Consider the following 23,110-nt stretch of genomic DNA (forward strand, 5'->3'; position numbering starts at 1 on the left):
GTTTGCATATAGGCCCAATCCCAAATCGGCCCCTATCCCCTCGCCCTATCCACTCCCCCTCCGTTTGCACGGTCACACGGAGCTGCGCCATATTAAGGGCCGTCCCAAACCAATTATAGCTGAGTGCGAGTGGACTGCTCTGCCCTTAGATAGCAAGTGTGCATCAGCGCAGGCTTCTGATGAGCCCAGCAGGAAGCGCAACATCACAATGGAGGAAACAACGTACAAATAAAAGAGTTACGTCTTTCTACTTTGTAAAATATTTTAGATCACACATTTGTTTTCCTGTTTAGTGTCAAAAGATGAAAACGTACATGTTGATATGCTTAAATAAACTATTTAGAACTGTAAAAACTCCCTCATCAGTAAAAAGAGGAATGCTGCAAAGCAGGGATGGGAGTAAGATTGCCCAGATTAATAAATGACGTTCATGTGTGAATGTGTAAACTGTGTCTAGAAAATATGAACAAGTGAATTACTTTGATTACACTGCACTGTAACTCTTATCTGACTTGTTCAGGTTTATTTTTCATTTAACTAATTTTAATTCATATTTAAATGTTTTTTTTAATAGCATGTTGCTCTATTTTGCTTTCCCAAAGCGTCTGTCGGTATCCATGGTTACATCTGCTTCCTTCTTCCAGTAGAGTAGCAAGGGCGTCCCCATAGACATATATACATAGATATCTGTAATTCAGTTTTGACTAGTCAGAATGACGTCATAGATATCTGTAATTCAGTTTTGACTAGTCAGAATGACGTTACAGATATCTTAAATTAAAATTCATACTAGTCACAATGACATTACTACTAGTCAAAATTACGTTATAGATATCTATAATGGTAATTCCGGATAGTCGGACTTAGTGATTAAATGTTAAAACGGCTTGCCATAACCATGTAGATATCTTCAATTGATGATAATTAAAGATATCTTCAACTTGAATTATGACTAGTCAAAATTAAATTGTAGATATCTCAAACTGGAATTACAGATATGCACAATTCAGTTGCAGATATCCGCAATAACAATTGCAGATATCCACAACTACATTGGAGATATCTATAATGACAAACCCCATACACATGAATGGCAAAAATAGTTTGAATCTTACTAGTCAAAACTGAATTACAGATATCTGTAATTAGAGTTTTGACTAGGCAAAATCTAATTACAGATATCTTGAATAAGAGTTTTGACTAGGCAAAATTATGTTGCAGATATCAGCAATGAATATCCAGTCTAGCAATTAAATGTTAAAATGGCTTGCCATAATCTTGCATGTTGTCTGGGCGCAACAGTCCAAGCTCAACAGTCCAAAATGGCGGCAGCACTACCGCAGTGCCCCTAGTGGCTGTTGGCAAAAATTCAACGGAGCTTCGCCTCTTTAGCCTGGTTCCAGACCATAGACCCCGCCCACTTATTTGCGAATTTGCGATTTATCTCGTCCAAACGCTGGACGGACCAATGAACGCAGGGGTCTAGCGATTAGCCAATCAGCGCCACGCTGATGTCAAGCTGAATGCCGGTGGGTAACTGGTGAGGACAGCAACAATGGCGACCGCTACAGATCCTACAGACCACATTAACGATGCTCTCGAGGTATTTCGCCACTACTCGCATTAATGGAAGACCAAATTAAGGAAGCTGCTAAACTGGATTTAACGGCGATGCAGCTGGGCGTGCACGACCACGGAGACATTTTAAACGGGCAATGCTCGCTTGTTTTCGGCACCCCGGAGGCATGGATACTTGATGTCAGATTCTGGGTGAGTCGTCGATCTCTCTACTGATTGGTTAGGGAAAAAATCAAATTCCCTCCCCCTTATAAATCGCCTTCAGTGGAAGCCATGTCAGACTGAAGATTCTGGGAGCTTCAGTCTGACACTCAGGCTATCGCCTCTTGGTATCCATGCTCTTTGCTAATGCATTGAGGCAGGAGACTATTTATGATTAAGATCATCATTACTCTATGAATTCTCAACCGATTTTCATGCCGTTTGTTACAATCGTCAGACATGTAGTTATGATACAGGATACTTGGTTAAATAAAAAATGCAGCTTTTCATACCAAAATATTTGATCTAGTTCTACAACACATTTAAACTTTCACCATGTAATAAATATTCTTTTTTCTTAATAGATGTACAATGCCTACCATGATGTCAATTAATTATTAATTTTGATTATAAATGTTTAGTCACATTTTAAGTCACACAATGTGCAAAAAATAGTGTATCAGCAGGGTTGTGCTGAGCTGCAGTGTAGTTACACATTCTGATTAACAAATGTTGGTTTTGTACAAGTGAAAATAAATGACTTAGAGCTGCATGTTTACACAATGTTTACAAAATTTCATATGTATAACACCACAGTGCTCATGGGAGCCTGGACACAGAACTGTTTACATTATTAGGTCAAATTTACAAAAAATATATACAGTGTACAGTAGTATTATTTTTAGGAGTCCTTGCAGAGATGCTCGGGAAAACTGAATACAGAGGGAGTCACTCCGTCCCTTAAACGGACAGTCTGCCCAGTCCTGTCGAAGTCCTCAGGTCTGAAGTGACAGCTGCAGATGACTGAGGAGTCACTTGGGACAAAGTCCTTTCTCCTCACTGCTGCTACCCATGCCCGTCTCCTATCTGTGTTTTTTGGGAAACTACACACAAAATAAGTGTCAGAAAAACGCAGTTGCACATAATTTGAAGTTACAATTCAGGCCACAAGTTAACTACTAACGTTGTACTGCGTTATGTCACGTTGGTGCCATGAAACAGATTGTTGACAATTTGGAATAACACATACACCGACATAGCTGTTTGACAAAGCATCATAATTTTATAAGTAATATTATATAAATGTTGACCTTTTTTCTTTAAGTTGTGTGACATAGCGTTAGCTTAATTTGGCATTAGGACCAGATCAGGACAGTTACTTTACTTGATTAGCTTTTTGAGATATATATCTCATTAAACATGTTCGTAACAGTAAAATATTGTAAAACAACTTTTTACCTGTTGAATGTTATTCCCTTTTGCTTGGTTAACACTTCTTTCGTTAGTACACCCAAATGCAGAGCAAAAATGTGGCATTTTTGCCGAGTCTGACACGGGTCTGAACCGGTCAGAGCACCTAGGCAAGATGGCGGCGGTATTGATGCAGCCCACAAGCCAGGGTGCGGCATCTATGTATATATATCTATGGTAAGGCCGTCTCATGGTCTCATGTCTCTTAGGCTGCGGTCGGAAAGTCTTTTTTGCTTAGGAAGGTTCCTAGCTGAGTGAAATGACCAAGGCTATTCAAGAGAAGGCTGAGACACGGGGTCAAACATGGGGGGATTGCACATGCGCACTAAAATCTGGTCTGCACTTCCTCAAATGCTCAGTAGATGGCGTGAGACCGCGGAATAAGGGGGATGTTTGTTTCATGTCACTGAGGTGCCCGCAGTCGGTCCTGGGTCGCAAGGTGTTGGGGGCGTGCCAAGATGGCCGAGTGAGCAGACGCTTTCTACCGAGCACTGCAAACAAAAGTTTTGGAAATGGTAAAACTCAACTTATCATCTCTCCAAGCGCCGAATTCTGTTCTCTTAAACAATATGGAACTCATAATTGATCAACGTCGAACCAACACGAGAGGAAAAGAGGCCAACAGAGCCCCGACGGAAGCTAAATCCAGATGCTAGTAACGTTACTCTCAAGGCTGGCAACGCTTTGATTGACAATTGTCACGATTATACCTCCACCTCCCACCGTTGCCTATCACTCCCAGTAAGTCGCCAGCACCGAAGAAAATGATGTACACAGTTGGGTCTGAGCAAACCAACTCGAACGATATCATAGCTAGCCTTTCAGCTCTGATAAACACGAGGTCAGACAACATTGAAAGCATGGTCAGTGCCAATGCACTTAAAATCAAAGGGCTTAAAAAGACAATTGACTTTGTGTGTGCAGAGATTAAGGATGTAAAAAACAAAGTGTGTACACTCGAGAAAAAAATGGCAAAAGAAGAAAAACGAGTAGACACGTGTCAGCAAAGGGTCTCGGAGTTAGAAAGATACTCCAGGAGATGGAATCTTAGACTTTACGGAGTCGAAGAATCAGAAAAGGAAAACATACGAAAGAAGGCCATCGAGGTCTGTCAGGCTGTTCTGCCTGAGGAGAGGAGCAGGCTGGCAGACGCTATCGACACCGTACATCGGCTCGGCACCAAGCAGCAGAATGACAACAAACCCAGAGGCATCATTATCCAGTTCATCGCACGTGTCTGCAGAGATGCTGTAAATAGGAGAGCAGGGGGTTATCTCCGGACAATTAACTGGTTTAAAGCGGCAAGGTGTAGGGTGTGTGTCCCCGTTAAAGAACACGGATACAGATGTCCAGTTGGAGGTTGATTTATTAACCGTGGTCTGCAATAGCAACACAAAGTAACAATCAGCATAGCACACACCATACATAATACGCAAACATAATAAGATAGCTGAGGCTACAAAGGACTGTATGCCGTAATAAATGATATATGAATCATACAATGTAAACAAATAACCTCACACGAGGCACTCGTGAGATGAGAGCATACTGTGGGACTTAGCTTATTAGCTTCACATCACAGCAGCATGAGATAGCATTAGCTTATACACAGATAAATAATACACATTAACACAATATTAACAACCAACTTAGACAGTGAAACGTCATTAAACTCACCTTCTGGCATTTACACACAGCAATAAACCATGGCGTGATGATGAATGTTGGGAAAAGGTACAAGGAAAATAACAGGCTATCCGCCGCTGTATCAGGAGAAAACTAAACTTTCACTGTGCGGCATCTCTCACACAGGTGTGGTGCTTTCAATAGCGTCGGAACGACTATGGTGCATTCAAGTGCGTAGGACATATGGAAACTAACCGATAAACACAATGCAACTGAACAGGATTTTAGCTCAATAAACAAGTTAATAACACATAAACAACATGGGCTTTCTAACATGCTGTATGGAAAGCTGCCAAGACGTCACCATATCTGCGCGACAACGGATTAAGATTTGCGGAGGATCTTTCTAAGGAAGGCAGAGAACGAAGGAACAATATGTGGCCAGTGATAAAAAAAAAGCTTGAGAGGAGGGCAAACCAGCCTTCTTCATAGGAGGTTGTGGATTTATCAGCGGGTCAGAAGTCCCCCTCCCCACCTAAGAAACAGAAGAAGAAGAATTATATTTTGGCTCACCAAATACCCGAATTCTCTTCTTTTAATTGGTGGAGACTTTAATATTGCTCTAGATAATGCTACTGACAGGTGGCCTCCTGGGCGGCCCTCCTCCCTCAGCACAAACCTTAAAACACTTATGGGAAAATTTAACATTGTGGATGTATGGAGAGAAAAATTCCCTGATGAAAGATCCTTCACTTGGAGCAGCAGATCAGGATCCAGCCAGTCTTGCATTGATTTCTGGCTGCTATCCAATAACATTGATAAAGAGAAAATTACAGAAAATATCCTTGCCACGCCCCTCACTGATCATAGAACAATCCATATAAATATCCAACTTAGTGCATCTAACACAATCCGTAGATCTTGCTACTGGAAACTAAACAATTCCCTGTTAAAGCATGAAAAGGTTAAGACTGAAATTATCAATCTAATTACTTGTTTTTACAATAAGGCTAAAAGGGAAAAATCCTACAACACTAACTGGGAGCTATTTAAGTTTGAATTAGGAAAATTCTTAAAACAGTATGGAACATTTATTGCCAAAACTAAAAGAGCAGAAGAAGAGAAAGTCATAAGTAAAATTTCTTCTTTTTATCGACCCCCCCGACGAAGTCTCAGAGGAGGATAAGCTACTTCTATTAGAACTCCAAAACAAATTAGACGAATTATACAAGACATTAGACAAAAAGCAGAGGGAGCCTTTGTAAGGTCTAGGAAGAGCTGGCTGGAGGAGGGGGAGCAAAATTCTGCCTACTTTTTCCGTCTTGAAAAATCCAAATCCAAAGTCAATTCCATCCATAATTTAAATATTAATGGGGTCATTACTGATGACAATAAATTGATCTCAGATTTTTGCTCAAAATTTTATAGCAATTTATACAGCTCAAAATATAATGAAGAAGTTACTACTCAATTTTTAAACTCAGTAAATAATGTGAGAAAGATTGATATGGCAGATAAAAATTATTGTGACACCCCTCTTACATTGGCAGAGGTTACTGATTCGATTGCTCTACTCAAAAACAATAAATCTCCCGGCATAGACGGTTTAACTGCAGAATTTTATAAAGCGTTCTCAGATCAGTTAACCCCTTTCTTACTACAGGTTTTTATGGAGAGTATAGAGAATGATGCCCTTCCTCCTAGCCTCACTCAAGGTCTGGTCACATTGATTCCCAAACCTAGAAAAGACGTGCTTTTTATTGATAACTGGAGACCCATTTGTCTGCTAAATAATGATTATAAAATGATGGTGTTAATATTTGCCAGGAGAATTAAAGTAACTCTTGACACAATTATAGATGAGACACAGTCAGGCTTTATGAGGAATAGGCACATCTCTAATAATATTAGACTAGTATTAGATATTCTTGACTACTCTGACCTGATATCTGATGATGGCTTCATCCTCTTCTTAGACTTCTATAAGGCCTTTGACACAATAGAACACCAATTTATCTTTCTCTCTTTAGAAAAAATTGGTTTTGGGGATTTTTTCTGCAAAGCAATTAAAACCTTATATATTAATAGCAATAGCTCTATTAAACTGAAAAATGGAACTTCCCCTAGGTTTAATCTGAAACGGGGCATTCGTCAGGGATGCCCGATTTCACCTTATCTGTTTTTACTTTGTTCACAAATTCTCACAACTCATGTCGTTAACAGTGCTATGCAAGGAATTTCTATTGTGGGTAGGGATATCATCATCAGTCAACTTGCTGACGATACCACAATCTTTCTAAAAAATGCTAGTCAGACACCTGTCGCCATTCATGTAATTAACCACTTCTCAGAGGCCTCTGGTCTGTGTCTAAATATAAATAAATGTGAACTGCTGCCTTTAAAAGATTGTAATGTACAAACTATTTGCAACATTCCGATTAAGGAAGAAGTCACATACTTGGGTATTCTTATTTCTAAAGATCAGAAAGTGAGATGTTCATTAAATTTTTCTCCAATCTTTAAAAAAACTCAAAACAAATTGAATCAGTGGCTGCAAAGGGACTTATCTCTAAAAGGCAGAGTGTTGCTTACCAAGGCTGAAGGAATATCTCGGCTTACATACGCAGCTCTCTCTTTACACCTGGACAGTAAAATTTGTAAAAATATTGATAGAATGCTTTTTAACTTCATCTGGAAAAATCGTACACATTATATAAAAAAAAAGTGTTGTTATGAATAATTATGAATCTGGTGGGCTCAACTTTCTGGACTTTAATACACTAAACAATACTTTTAAGATAAATTGGGCTAAGCATTTTCTAAAAAACCCTGTCTCAATTTGGAATTTTATTCCCCACTATATATTCTCTCGCTTTGGTGGTCTGAGCTTTATTTTGAACTGTAATTACAATGTGGACAAACTCCCTGTAAAACTGTCCACTTTCCATAAGCAGGTCCTTTTAGCATGGTCTCTCATTTATAAGCACAATTTCTCACCTCACGGGTATCTAATTTGGAATAACAGAGATATTTTATATAAAAACAAGTCACTCTTTTTTAAGAGTTGGGTACAGAATCAGATTCTGCTGGTGGGCCAGCTATTCAACAGAGAGGGGCGACTTTTCTCTTATAGAGAGTTTCTATCAACATATAATATTCCAGTTACACCACGAGAATTTGCAACTGTACGCCATTCCATCAGGTTCAATAATGCTTTTTAGAAATACTGGCAGATCTCCACCCACTTCTGTCTCCCTCCCTGCTGTGGCTGAATCACCTGTTGGAAAAATCTGTTTTTCTAAACTTCCTCGAAATAATAAGAATATTCGTGCCTTGTTTCAGAAAGAAATTGTATCTATTCCAAATGTCATGTTTTACTGGAACCGATTTGTAGACAGCATTGACTGGAAAAAAGTTTGGATGATTCCTCACAGATACCTTTTAGTGAACAAGGTGAAAGAAGTGTCGTTGAGAATAATTCACAGATATTACCCTGCTAATCATTAGATGGTTAAATTTAAAAGAGACATCAATACAAACTGTTCTTTTTGTGAAGACCACCCAGAAACTGTCTTGCACCTCTTTTGGTATTGTTTATACACCAGAACATTTTGGCAAAACTTCAGCAGATTTGTTATTGACCATATTTATAAAGGCTTTACCTTATTGTGGGAGAATGTGGTATTTTGCTTTTATAGAAGTCAAAGTAAAGAAAATATGTACTTAATTATAAATGTATTTATTCTGCTGGCAAAGTTCCACATTCATAAATGTAAATTCACCAGTAAAAAACCTAATTTTATATATTTTCACCATGAAGTTGTACGTTATATTAATTTGATTTCTGGCTCCAACAACAGAAAGGCAGTTAAAACTGTCAACATATGGTACTCTTTCTCCTTTTAATAACTTATAAGCCTCCCCTGGCAAAGCTTCACTTGTGCTTATTTGTATTCTATTTGTTCGTTCACTATTATATATATCTATCTTTGTAAGTCACATCTGAACTGTAAACCACTTTTTGCAATAAAGATGACTTAACAAAAAAAAAAGATCCCTATTCAAAAAAAAAAAAAAAAAAAAAAAAAGGTCGCAAGGTGTTATTCACCGCCGGGTCTTGGGTTTCAAAACGTTGCTCAATTTGAATATCAGTGCGTAACAAAACAAGTGTACAAGTGTGCACTTGTAGGCTCAGTAGCGTTACATGTCTGTCAACTTATATTTGCCAAAAAACAACATAGAAACTCATCGCAACAGAAACAGCCACTACTGTTTTAGTGCGCGCTCCAGATGTGCAGCCAAAATGCACGAGCTCCTGTTAAATTTGTGCTGTAGTCTGGCTGCCTTAAAGTCTATAGAGAACAAAGACAACGGTGAACAAAGTATATTAAAAGGCAAAGGTGTGTTATTTGCACAATGATAGCAACACATATATTCAATAGTAAATGCAGTTATAGTGCAGGAAGGAAAAAAGCTCAAGGGGCTCAGAATTGCATTCAAAACAAGGAGTACCAGGATGACAAGCTGGATGGTTGGTTAGAGCACTGCTTTGGGGGACATAACTCTTCTGTTTGACTGGTTAATTATAGAGGCAATTTACCCATCAATAAAAGTACAGATGAATATGAAAGTACTGACAAAAGTCTGTTTGTGTAACATCCAGTCATTTATTTGATCAATGCACTTGTTTCAGTTCCAGATGTTTATATTCATTTCAACAAAGTTGACAAGAATTTTCTTTACAGCAAAATATATTGTGATAATATCTAGTGTTACACTGAAGGATGATTCGCAGAATCAAAACCAATGACAACAGCCCTAGTTCTTTACCAGAGGCATTAGTTAAGGTTAGCTACTTTATTAAGGAAGAAAAACAAATCAAAATGATATTGAAAAAAGAGCTTATTGACACATCTTGACATATTCCAGTATTCAAATATTCTCAGTTTCATTATTGTCTTGATGTCACACACCACAAAACACAGGAACAATTGCAGGACAAAAATGATTTATTTTGCGTTTTTACACACAAACAGTCACCACACAAATAACAAATGAACTAAAAGTCTGGGGAAGAGAGGGTGGGTGTGGGTGAGAATGACAGCGATGCAATTCCGATAACTTCAGGCAGCTGCCGTCCAAAAGTCCAAGCAGACCGCACCAAGCACACTCCTTGATCGCCTGAGCAGATCCTGCGCTTTTTATCTAGCGCCCCTGCTGTCACCCTCCAGCATCGCAGCTCAAGTTACACTGCGCATGTGCAATCCCCCCATGTTTGACCCCGTGCCTCAGCCTTCTCTTGAATAGCAAAGAGCATGGATACCCAAGGCTATTCAAGAGAAGGCTGAAACACGGGGTGTTTAGATAGCCTGCATGAAGCAACATGGTAAGTAGGCACGGGGGGAGTATCTGAGATGCGCTTTTTGATAAAATTTAGCGCCTGTATCTTTAAGAGGTGATGTTCAAGGCTGATGTACGAGGAGAGATGGCAGGAGCTCACGGTTTTCCTGACCGTGTTACGGTTTTTTTTGTGTGTTTATACCAGTGAGGCCCGTGGAACATGTAAGCTTTTCCTTTTGCATTTTTGTCAATAAAATTATAAAAGACATAATACTGTGGAGGACACACTTTTTGGATAACACGCGTCAGCCATAAGCTCCAGTGGATTCAGAGAGGTTTTATTGGAAAACTTACATTTTAGTCAGGAAAACCTTCGTCTTCTCCGTGTGGAAAGGACTTTGGAAAGGACAAGTCGTGTGGAAACCGTGGACTGCTTCTGTGGACAACGTGACAACGAGAGCTCGTTGATGATAGCCCGGGTGGATTATTGATTTGAGCCGCCGTGGATCAAAAAAAAAAAAAAAAAAAAAAAAAAAAAAAGGAGAGCTACACGGTAAGCAAGCAGGCTAACGTTGCTAATTCTATGCAATTGGACATTATGGAAGAATGCTACGAGGAGCTAGTTTGTGGAAAAAGAGAAACGAAAATGACAGAGAAGGCTGTTGTGGAAAAAGTGCATCGATTAACTCAATCCAGGAAAGCTAAACTGGGCCATCTAACTAGCCAAGCTAACGAGATCGAACGGCTAATGGAAGACGATGCTAATGTAAACACAGTTAAACAGAAATTACGTCGGGATTATCAAGACTCGCTGGAGGATTGGAGAAAGACAAATGATGCTTTAACAGAACTGCTGTGTGAAGAAGAACTAAAAAATGATCAGAGTTCATGGTTTGAGCCTAAGTTAATGCACATTCGTGGATTTATGCAACAAGTGGAGATGTGGATAAAGGCAGCTGATGATCGTGCTAAACAAGCAAAAGAATGTGACGCAGACATACAGCCAGCAGACAGTGTATCGCTGGCGTCAGCTGCTGAAAGCTGTAGGAGCAGACGACGTGGTTCAGCTGTCTGGAGCAAAGTGTCCACCGCATCCTCAGCGCGCCTTAGAGCTGAAGTGGAGAGGGCCTCGTTGCTCGCAAAGGCTGCAGCTCTTAAACAAAAACAAGATCTAGAACGTCAAGAAGCTGAGCTGAAAGCAAAAAGAGAAGCTTTGGATCTGCAAACTGCCATTGCAGCCTCTGATGCTAAACTCAAAGTTTTAGAAAATTATGAGAGTGAACGCCTGTCACGTGTAAGTGCAGAGGGAGGATTGACTATGGACTCTGGATACTTAGCATTACGTGTGAGTCAAAGTCTAGTTAGTGATGTGAGGAATGGGCATGGTGAGTTCAGGTCACCGCAACCTCAACTTACCACATTGCAAGAGTCCAGTGGTGAATTTGTAACAGATGATCGTGGAGACTCTCTGTAGTGTTATGTCAAGACAAAATAACATAACAGAGCTAATGGTAAAACAACAGAGAATGATGACACTGCCCCCAATGGACATCCCTACCTTCAGTGGCGATCCTCTGGATTATAATTTGTTTGTGAGAGCCTTTGAACATGGTGTAGAATCCACTGAAAGCTTTAAAGACCGTCTCTACTACTTGGAGCAGTTCACTGATGGACAGCCGAAGGAGCTGATAAAGAGTTGCCTTCACATGAAGCCAGAAGAAGGCTACCAAAGGGCCAAACAGCTACTAAAAGAGTATTTTGGAAACAATTATAAAATCGCTGTAGCATACATGAAGAAAGTGTTTGACTGGACACCTATCAAGCCTGAGGACGAGGCTCTGAACGCCTTTTCACTCTTCCTGACAGCATGCTGCAACACCATGACTGAGGTGAGTTACATGGAAGAACTGGACAATATTGCAAACTTGAAAGCTATTGTTGCAAAGCTTCCATTCAAGCTGCGTGAAAGGTGGAGAAGTGTCGTGTGTCGCATACAAGAGGATTGTGATAGAAGAGTCAAGTTTAAGGATTTAGCAGACTTTATTCACAAACAAGCCAAAGTAGCTCTTCACCCAGTCTTTGGTGACATAAAGGATAACGTGGCAGCTAAAACACCATCAACTAAACAAAACTATCCCAAAGAGCAGAAAAAGGGCATAGTCAGGAAGTCTTTCACCACAAGTACAGTAAAGCTGGAACAGAGGGATGCAGAGCAAGTGGAACACTCAGCCACTGCTTCACCAACAACTTCGGTGTGTCTCTTCTGTAAGGGTGAGCATGTCATAGAGACTTGTAACAAGCTTAAAGGCAAGACACACAAAGAGAAATTGGAATTCTTGAGAAGCAAGGGACTTTGTTTCAGCTGTCTCAAGCATGGTCACATGAGTAAACTGTGTAAAGCAAAAGTGAGCTGTGAGGTGTGTTCTTTAACACATCCGACACTTCTGCACATCAAGAAAAAGGACGTAATTGCTGATGCAGAAAAAGGGAAAAATAACAGTGATGGTCAGACAGTTTTAAGTGCATTTGTCTCTGCTCAGTCTGAGGGTCGTGAGCTGACTGGGGCCGGGGAGGACGATTGCACCCTCACAATAGTTCCTGTCCAAGTCAAGTCTAAGTTTGGAAGTGAGACAGTGCAGACATATGCCTTCCTCGACCCGGGCAGCTCTGCCACGTTTTGTACCGAGGCACTGATGAACGACCTGAAGCTTAGTGGAAGAAAGATGGACATGCTGCTGAGAACTATGAATGAAGAGAAACCTGTCAGTACCTACATGGTATCTGGCCTGGAGGTCAGTAGTTTGTCAGGGGATGAGTTTATTGATCTTCCAGATGCTTTCACTCATAAGACAATACCTGTAGGTAAAGAAAACATACCACGACAGAAGGATCTTGAAAGGTGGCCTTACCTTAAAGAAGTACAACTGCCTCAGATTGAAGCTGACGTTGGACTGCTCATCGGAGCAAACGTGCCTAAAGCTATGGAGCCGTGGGAGGTGGTGAGCAGCATTGGTAACGGACCATATGCTGTAAGAACGAAGCTCGGCTGGACTGTGAACGGGCCTTTGAGGGAAAGTTGCGGTTGGACAGATAAAAGGAAACCTACCAAGGCCTTGGCGAACCGCATCTCTGTGGCTAGTTTGGAGAACTTGTGGCTTCAACAGTTCCAGATGGATTTCCCAGAGGGAGGAAAACATGATGAAGTGGAAATGTCTAAAGAGGATCACCAGTTCATGGACATGGTCATGGAATCCACTGAACTGGTTGACGGCCACTATGTCATATGTTTGCCTGTGAAGAACAGAATGGTCAATATGCCAAATAATCGGATAATGGCTGAGCAGCGAACACAGAATTTAAAGAGGAAATTTATCAGGAATGGGTGCTTTCACAAAGAGTACACAGACTTCATGGACGACATTCTGCAGAAGGGCTATGCTGTGCAGTTGTCTGGTGAAGAACTGAAGCATGAGGAAGGTAAAGTGTGGTATATTCCACATACAGCTGTATATCACCCTGTGAAGCAGAAACTGAGAGTTGTGTTCGACTGTGCGGCTTCCTACCAGGGAACGTCACTAAATGACCAACTCTTGCGAGGCCCTGATTTAACCAGCAGCTTGATTGGTGTTGTCATTAGGTTCAGACAAGAACCTGTAGCAATCATGGCGGACGTTGAAGCAATGTTTCACCAGGTTAAAGTGGCAGAAGATGACTCCAATTTGCTGAGGTTTCTTTGGTGGCCAGGTGGGGATTACAATCAAGCTCTGGCTGAACACAAGATGACTGTACACCTGTTTGGAGCCACTTCATCACCCAGCTGTGCCAGTTTTGCACTGAGGAAGTGTGCTGAAGACCAGATTCAACAGTTCAGAACTGAGGTTGTACAGACAGTCCTACAGAACTTTTATGTAGACGACTGCCTCAAGTCTGTCGCAACAGAAGAAGAAGCCATAACAATGTGCCAAGACCTCATGAAAATCTGTGGCCGTGGAGGCTTTCGTCTTAACAAATGGGTGAGCAATCGTCGGAAAGTGCTCGACTCCATCCCAAAGTCTGAATTGGCGAAGGAGATGAAAACCTTGGACCTTGATCAGGAAGAACTTCCTATGGAGAGAGCCCTGGGTCTCAATTGGTGCGTGGAGTCCGACACGTTTAAGTTTAAAATCACCATCAGGGACCGCCCGTTCACAAGAAGGGGGCTTCTCTCAGTTGTCGGATCAGTATACGATCCACTGGGCGTGCTTGCACCCGTGGTTTTGCCGGCAAAGACTATTCTCCAAGATTTATGCAGGTTGAAGATCGGATGGGACGACGACTTACCTGAGCACGTCAAAAAGAGGTGGTGCGACTGGTTGGCCGGTCTTCCTGTTTTAGAGCACTTCAGTTTTCCCAGATGTCTGAAGCCTGAGGATTTGGAGATTGTGCGTTTGCACAGCTGCATCATCGCTGATGCAAGCGAGCATGCATATGGATCAGTCAGTTATCTTCTCATGCGGAACACAAGCAACAAACTGCATTGTGCGTTCATGATGGGCAAGTCCAGGGTGGCACCTCTCAGGTCACCTACCATTCCACGGATGGAGCTTACCGCTGCTACAGTAGCAGTGAATATGGATGGTGTCCTGAGAAGAGAGCTGCAATTAGACCTTGCACAATCAATTTTTTGGACTGATAGTACGGTCGTTCTAAAGTATCTGCAAAATGAGACAACACGTTACAGAACGTTTGTGGCAAACAGGGTGTCTGCCATTCTAAAAAGCTCTGAAGTGGAACAATGGAGACATGTTGGAACCGACAAGAATCCAGCTGACTGTGCGTCTAGAGGGCAAAAGTGGAGGACTTCATGAAAAACACGAGTTGGATTTCAGGTCCACAGTTCCTTTGCAGTCCAGTTGAGTGTTGGCCAAAGAGTCCGTTGAGCAACACAGAGATTGCTTTGGATGATCCTGAGATCAAAAGAGTAACAGTAAACTCCATAGGTCTGGAAGAAAGTGAGACTCCGTTCAAGAAACTGATCCACTACTTCTCATCTTGGATGAAGTTGAAACGGACTGTGGCATGGTTCACAAAGCTTAAAGCTTTGCTTTGGAGTCTCCGTCAAAGGAGGAAGGAGCTATGTGCAGCCAGTGAGGAAGCCAGCTTGGACAGTAGTGAGCAGCTGATCCAAAGTCAGATGGACACCTTTAAGAAAAACCACAAGAGCACACACATTTCAGTGGAAGACCTGGAAAAGGCGGAGCTTCACATTATCCGATTCTGTCAGAAGGAGAAATTTTCAGAAGAGATTACAGCTCTGAACAAAAGACAAAATGTGAAGCGCAGCAGCTCCTTGTACAGGCTGAACCCCACGCTTCAAGATGGAGTGCTGCGGGTTGGTGGAAGGCTGAGTCGGGCAGCCATGCCAGAGAACAACAAGCAACCTGTCATTCTGGCCAGAGAATTTCACATTTCGGATTTAGTTCTTCAACAGATTCATGAGGAAACAGGGCATGGAGGACGCAACTATATGCTTTCTGAGTTGCGTCAGAAGTTTTGGATGACGAGTGCCAACACGGCTATCAGAAAGATATGTGGGAGGTGCGTGACGTGTCGCCGCTTACATGGTAAAACTGGAAAGCAGTTAATGGCTGACCTCCCACTGCAACGAGTGTTACCAGATGATCCACCCTTCACGAGAGTTGGGGTGGACTATTTCGGACCATTTGAAGTGAGACGTGGAAGAAGCACCATAAAAAGGTATGGCGTCATATTCACTTGCCTGGCTGTGCGTGCAGTGCATATTGAACTCGCCTCCTCGTTAGACACAGATTCGTGCATAAATGCACTCCGGTGGTTTATAGCACGGCGAGGTCAGGTGGAAGAGATTCTCTCAGATAATGGGACGAATTTTGTTGGTGCGAGCCGTGAGTTGAAGGCGTCCATTGCTGACTGGAATTCCTCAGAGTTTCAACACCTGTTCCATCAACACAAAATCAAATGGACATTCAGCCCACCCGCCGCGTCACATCATGGAGGAACATGGGAGCGGCTGATAAGATCAGTAAGGAAGGTGCTGAACTCCACAGTGAAAGAACAACTCGTCGATGAAGAAAGCCTTCACACATTATTGTGTGAGGCAGAGTCGATCATCAATAGTCGACCTATCACGAAGGCGTCCAATGACCCGAACGATTTGGAGGCACTAACGCCTAATCATCTCCTGCTTCTGAAAACGAAACCAAACTTTCCTCCAGGATTGTTCGACAAGAATGACATCTGTACGCATGCATGGAGACAGGTGCAATATGTGTCCAACCTGTTTTGGAAGAGGTGGATCAAAGAGTACCTGCCTCAGCTCCAGGAGCGCCAGCGCTGGGCCACAGCTTCCGAAACTTCACAGAAGGAGATGTGGTTCTTCTTGTGGATGACTGTGCTCCGAGGAATTCGTGGATTATGGGAAAGATCATCGAGACTGTTCCGGACAAGAAGGGTTTTGTTCGCAGAGTGCGGATAAAGACAAAGACTAACACCTTGGACAGACCCATTACAAAGATCTGTCTGCTCGTGGAATCTGAATGGGCCAGTGGTAAAGACTGAGCTCCCACGATGAGCCAAGTGCTGGTAACCTCTGGCTCTTTCTCCTTCTTTCTCTTCCCTCTTTTCTATCATTCAATCCTTTTCTCCACATCTGATGAAGACGAAGATTGGCTGACTTATGCTTGTTTGAAAGTTTGATGATTGGCAGTGTGGTTACCTGTAAAAAGTATTTACTGAAAGATATAGCATTGTAGTAATTGTTCTAAGTTTTATTATCAGAACAATTAGGGGCCGGTAATGTAGGTGCCGTATTACAGAATGAAATAGTTCATTGCCATGTCAGTTCCCAATGGAATATGTTATGGATTTCATAATAGTTTAATAATTAATTGCATTTAAAAATGGTGATATTATGTTCAGAGAGGCAGATAAAATTTAGCGCCTGTATCTTTAAGAGGTGATGTTCAAGGCTGATGTACGAGGAGAGACGGCAGGAGCTCACGGTTTTCCTGACCGTGTTACCGTTTTTTTTTGTGTTTATACCAGTGAGGCCCGTGGAACATGTAAGCTTTTCCTTTTGCATTTTTGTCAATAAAATTATAAAAGACATAATACTGTGGAGGACACACTTTTTGGATAACACGCGTCAGCCATAAGCTCCAGTGGATTCAGAGAGGTTTTATTGGAAAACTTACACGCTTGATGGTTTTTGCGACTCCACTTGGGGACACATTTAAAGTTTTTGCAATTTTCCAGACTGACTGACCTTCATTTCTTAAAGTAATGATGGCCACTCGTTTTTCTTTAGTTAGCTGATTGGTTCTTGCCATAATATGAATTTTAACAGTTGTCCAATAGGGCTGTCGGCTGTGTATTAACCTGATTTCTGCACAACTCAACTGATGGTCCCAACCCCATTGATAAAGCAAGAAATTCCACTAATTAACCCTGATAAGGCACACCTGTGAAGTGGAAACCATTTCAGGTGACTACCTCTTGAAGCTCATGGAGAGAATGCCAAGAGTGTGCAAAGCAGTAATCAGAGCAAAGGGTGGCTATTTTGAAGAAACTAGAATATAAAACATGTTTTCAGTTATTTCACCTTTTTTTGTTAAGTACATAACTCCACATGTGTTCATTCATAGTTTTGATGCCTTCAGTGAGAATCTACAATGTAAATAGTCATGAAAATAAAGAAAACGCATTGAATGAGAAGGTGTGTCCAAACTTTTGGCCTGTACTGTACATTGTGCACCGATCGCCGGTGATCGAATCTGCGCAGGACTGGCTCATCTCGAACGAACCCAGTCTCTCAGCTCTGCGGTTCTCTTTTCCTAAGTCCTTATGAATTCTCCTACTCATCTTTCCTTGACCTCGTGACGTTTCCCACCGAGGTCAAGGAATAATGATTAGGAATAGACAATAGGAGGGACTTTCCGACCGCAGCCTTAGGCTCCTATCGTCAGCAATAACACTGGGCTACGTTATCATGCGACGGCGGATGTCAGTGACGTCGACCGTGGTGAAACTACAGTTTACCAAAGATGGACTACAAAAAGTGCATCTCAGATACTCCGCCTCGTGCCTACTTACCATGTTGCTTCATGCAGGCTATATAAACGTGGACAGCACAGTGAAAAATATGACTTAATTACCAACGTCTGAATTGAATTAAAAAAAGACAGGCAGTCACAAAACTGAAATGCTGAAAGTGGTTGCTCACACTCACCCTCCTGAATCATTGTGATTATTTATGACAAATGTTCAAGTGTATGCAAGAGAGGCAAATATGTTAGGCTTACAAATCTTCTACTGTACATTTCATTCTTAAGTTGCAAACATGTTGATTTAAAAACATCATCTAAATAAAAACGTTTCATATCCCTTTTTCTTGAAACACAAACTTTTGTGTTAATATGCCAATCAATCATCATCTGTCATTTGCTTACAGTAGTTTAAAAACGACCACAAGACTCAGTAAACACCTTGAAATGTTGACATGATTGTGCCTTGAAGTTATTATGGTTGATACAGACTGTGGATATGTAATGTGACAGTTGATTCCCCAAAGATATTAGGCTACTATCAGGCAATTAAGGGCCCAACACCACTGCATTCAATTCTGGGCAATCACCCATCTTCCCAGCTGAGTACTATCCATCCCAATGAACCCATCTTCAGTTTTTTTTCACACAGTGTTTGTCATATTATAGTAGATCTTTCTGTGACTTTATCAGGTACACCAGTGCAAACCAATACAACTCTGCCATAGTCTATTTTTTTCTGATATTTTCCATATTTTGATCACCAGCTTGAGGAGTATACATACATAGAACTCATATCCCCACCTTTCCCCAAATTTCTTCACAGGGAATAAATCAAATAAAACAAAGTTGATATTAAGAGGATACAATGAAAACTGAAGTCTCTCCAAATCAGTATACACCATGACATAATTCATAGATAATGCCGAGTATTTCAACCAGAATTTAACTCAGTCTATTCTTAAGCTTAGGCTATACATTTTCAGTTCTGACATTGTCAGAAAGTTATAATTCTACTTTGTATACAACTGAGGTCACAGTGGGTGGTGGTGATGTACTGGAGTGTGCTAGATTTAACAGTGTTCCCAATATATTGATTAACATATTAACATGAGGGGGGCAAAACATTAGGAATAGAGTGGGTAAAATATTTAACACCTTACAATATAATGCACACCAGCAACACCCACTACAACCTCAATAATAAAGTGGCATTATGGGGATTGATGCAATGTGTTGGTCATTACTACTCCATTTTTTCAGTAACTGAACACCTTTGTTTTCACTTGCATTTAACACAACAGGACTCAAAGGTTTACTTTTCTTTTATTTGTCTTTATTATTATGCATGTCTTTCAGGGCTGCGAGGAATCCTTCATTTTGCTCATAGAGAGCCTGGTTTCTCGCCTCATGTTTAAGGGCCTGCTCCCTCAGGAAGACGAATACACTCCCACACCTCTTTGGCCTCTTGGTTGGTGGCTGGGAGCAGGTGGATGTGGATGGTGGTGGAGACGCCTCCTCCTCTTCACTGTCCGTCTCAGGGGGGAGGGAGGCTGGCAAGGCCTCTGCACAGACAGGGTATGAGGCTCCAGCAGCAGCCTGGCCATGGTGTGGCATTGAGCATGAGGCAACAAGGGTGGGAGGCTGAATGGATGGCCTCCCCCCAAGTGCCTCATGCATGTCACTGAACCATGGCCAGGTAGCTGCTGTTTCCTCACCCCTGTTTGTGCCCGTGCCTGTGGGTGGGTTTTTCAGCTCCTATTAACATGATTAACACAATGTTAGTGAAAGGGCAGTTGGGGCAGAACGTATAGTGACCAATAATGGAATAATCTAACTGTTACTGGCCATTAAAGAAATAAAGATTCCCTTATTAGCCCCACGACAGAGATGTCAGTTGTTGTGGCAGCAATGAACAATAAATGAATATGGAAACAGTGAGAAATAGTAAGAGGTAGAAATGTAAAGAATATGGGCTTACAATATAGCTAAGAAATGTGAACAAAATACTATACAAAATGTACAAGAAATGCAATTTATTGTGCAACATAATACCCACAGACACTGGCCCACCACAGTTCCCAGCCACCTGATTTGCTTTACCTTGTATTTTGTCTTTAAGTTATCCCATTTTTTTGCTGCCTGCATGGGTGACACCTGCCCCTCCAACCCTATTTCTTTCACCATCTGCCTGTAGGTCAGGATTAGCTTAATTTGCCACCATTCATTAGGCTATATCAACATTTTGACCCACAAGTATGACTACTTACTCCCAACCGGCTTTGGCCGCATTCCTCCTCCCGCTGAAGAGGTGCTCCAGCCGCACACGTGCCCGTATGAGTGCAGAGATGTCAGCATCTGTGACTGAAGAAAAATGAATGAATGATATTGCTAAAAGCTGGCGATTCAACAACGCTCAAATAGTGACATGATTAATGCACACTGAGCATATCTTACACCACAATTCATTTATCTTCTAATAGAGACACACAACCATTCACGCCTACAGACAATTTAGAGTTACCAATTAACCTAGTCCCCAATCTGCATGTCTTTGGACTGTGAGAGGAAGCCGGAGTGCCCGGAGAGAACCCACGCTGACACGGGGAGAACATGCAAACTCCGCACAGAAGGGCTCCCACGCCCAGGATCGAACTGGCAACCTTCTTGCTGTGAGGCAAGAGTGCTAACCACCACACCACCGTGCCGCCCTGACACCACAATATTAACTTGAATTGGGTAATGTAAGTTTAGTTCGCATGGGTTTAACATATTGTTGAGAGTTTGGAACATGTAACGTTACACATATTATCAAGTTATGGCATGAGGTGGGCAAAGCTTCATGTAACGGTGATTTACATGGTGATCTCCATGACTTTTCAGTCATGTTGAGAGCCAGTTGTTCTTTTTCTTTTCCTTTCGTCACTTCTTTCGTTCTTCCTCTTCTTCGGGTTTATTCGTTGGTCTCTGTGAGCGGTCGGTTGCTTTAAATATTGCTCCCGCAAAGCATTGTGGGATTAAATTATCTCCTTTCCTATCGCTTAGGAAGGTCCGATGTATCCTATGCTAAAGGAGATCTGAAAGGAAGCATTGAACCTCCTTTCCTTAGTGTTTAGAGAATTCGAACAGCTCTTATCATGGCGGCCACTAAAATACTTCTGGGTCATTTCACTCAGCTAGGAACCTTCCTAAGCAAAAAAGACTTTCCGACCGCAGCCTTAATCAGCAATCCTCGCTCCTCACTCCTAACTCCTAACTCCTGACTCCTTGCATGTTTTCCTAAGTGGGAGGGACAGTTAGGTAAGGTGGCTAGGTTAGGTGGTTAGCAGTAATTTTAAGGGACTTGGGACGTACCCTGAGTCCTTTCAGAGAAATTCAAAGGATGCATGTGTGGATCCTCCATGGGCGCAGCTCATCAGATCAGATCTGTTCATATTACTGTAGCGCAGAGTGAGTCTGTGTTCATACTGATCAATTAGAACTTTTTTAGCTGTTGTCTTTACTTCATTAGGCTACACCACTTACTCTTAAATATGATCCAGAAATATATTCTTCCTAAAAGTCTCGTGATTCTGACAATACTGATACATGTGTTTAAAACTGTCCAACAACATTAGAGAGGGCAAAAATTATGACAGTAACTGCACCCCCTCAGTCTGCTGAGGGTTAATGATCATGTGGGGACACTTGTTAGCCTGTTCCAATGTGTGTTCACTGAATGTTAGGAAGGACTCTTGCCTTCCCCCCTAGAGGATCCTTCCTTGGAAGGACTCATCCTACCAAGGAAAGATCCTGGACTTTGAGAAACATCCCCTGTGTTGAAATGAAGGGCTTGCCTCACTTCCTCGGTTACAGAGCCAATCAGTAGCCAGCAATTAGGTTGATGACTTATGGGTCTTGTGGTCAATACTCCTCACTGATTGCACTTTTGAATGGGTTGCTGGCACTAAAGACTGTTAAATGTACATAAACGATAAACAAACAAACACTGTTGTCTTCAAAAAATCCTGAACCTCTTTCATGCAGAAGTTCTACTTTTCAAAAATGCTTTATGTAATCTTATTTGTATAGAAACCATGAACATTTGCCATAGAGTGTCTACTGAGAAGTTGAGGTATGGACCCACAGAAATACATCACAGCAATTGAGAAAAAATATTAAATAAAAAACTGATGTTCTGCAGCACTGTATACTCATTGTCAGGGGAGGCCAAACCTACAGCTGGGAAAGGTAAAAGAGAGGGAAGTTAGTGGCTGGATTTCTGCTGTTTTTTGCTCTCCAAACAGCAGAGGGAGTGATTGTACCTTTATGTGCTCATAGAGGGCAGTGAGCAAGAGTGCTTCTCCCTGTGGTGGTCCACAAACCCCAACCCCACCCCAGCACTGGGCTTACATCCAGTTTCATTATCAGCAAATCACTATGATGCCAAGGCATGATGTAACCCTGCAGCTCCTTTTAAATGAACACAGAAAAGTTTGGGTGAGGTAATGCATCACCAGGATAGCAGGTGAAGTCATCAAAATAATCAAAGCCCACCATGTGAAATATCTGGAATTGTTGTGAGCTGGACATTCTAAAAAGGCTCACTGTGGAAACAGCTGAACATGGCAAAAAATGTTTCACTTTTAGAATATGCCACTACAAGAACAACACAACCTGACACTTATCAATGGTATAAAACAAACTGGATTTTATCTCATTTTGATATATTTGATGTGTCAGCCCATTGTCACCTTTATATCGTCAAACACCAACGCTTTGTTTTTTTAATTGAGGCACTGGGCTTTCAACTAACTCTAATGTAAACCCAATCATGGCAATATTTGACACTGAAAGCAAATGACATAGTTCAAAGAGCGATAAAGGCCACATAGAGGTGGATGAGATAAACAAAATAAGACTTAAACCCAGAAGACCACAGTTCATGCTATAAGGTTACATAACCGCTGTGCACTTCAACGTATCCTCATTCAAGGGTTTGTTTGAAATTCGATGAAAATGCACTCACAAATGTTTGAATGATATCCTGCAAATTAATGCTCCACAAATGACGT

The sequence above is a fragment of the Epinephelus fuscoguttatus genome, linkage group LG16, assembly GCF_011397635.1.
Source record: "Epinephelus fuscoguttatus linkage group LG16, E.fuscoguttatus.final_Chr_v1".
NCBI classification, from domain to species: domain Eukaryota; kingdom Metazoa; phylum Chordata; class Actinopteri; order Perciformes; family Serranidae; genus Epinephelus; species Epinephelus fuscoguttatus.